Genomic DNA, 406 nt, shown 5'->3' with positions numbered 1-406 from the left:
TCTCTCTCTCTCCTTCTCTCTTTTTTTCTTTCCTCACCCAAGCTGGAGCACAGTGACACGATCTCTGCTCACTGTGACCTCCACCTCCTGAGTTCAAGCGATTCTCCCGCCTCAGCCTCCTGAGTACCTGGGACTACAAGCACAGGCCACCACACATTGCTTTTTTGTTTGTTTGTTGTAGTAGATACAAGGTTTTGCCATGTTTGCCTGGCTGGTCTTGACTCCTGACATCAAGTAATCGGAATGCCTCGGCCTCCCAAAATGCTGGGATTATGGATGTGAGCCACTGAGCTCCACCCACGTGTGACTTCTTTATAATTTTTAAATACTAACTTTCCAGATTGTTCATTTTTAGTGTTTATAAATATAAATGATGATTTTTTAATGTTGGTCTTGTATCCTACAT

Source organism: Cebus imitator, unplaced genomic scaffold (assembly GCF_001604975.1).
Source record: "Cebus imitator isolate Cc_AM_T3 unplaced genomic scaffold, Cebus_imitator-1.0 Scaffold189, whole genome shotgun sequence".
Classification (NCBI taxonomy): domain Eukaryota; kingdom Metazoa; phylum Chordata; class Mammalia; order Primates; family Cebidae; genus Cebus; species Cebus imitator.
Note: the sequence above shows the minus strand (reverse complement) of the source record.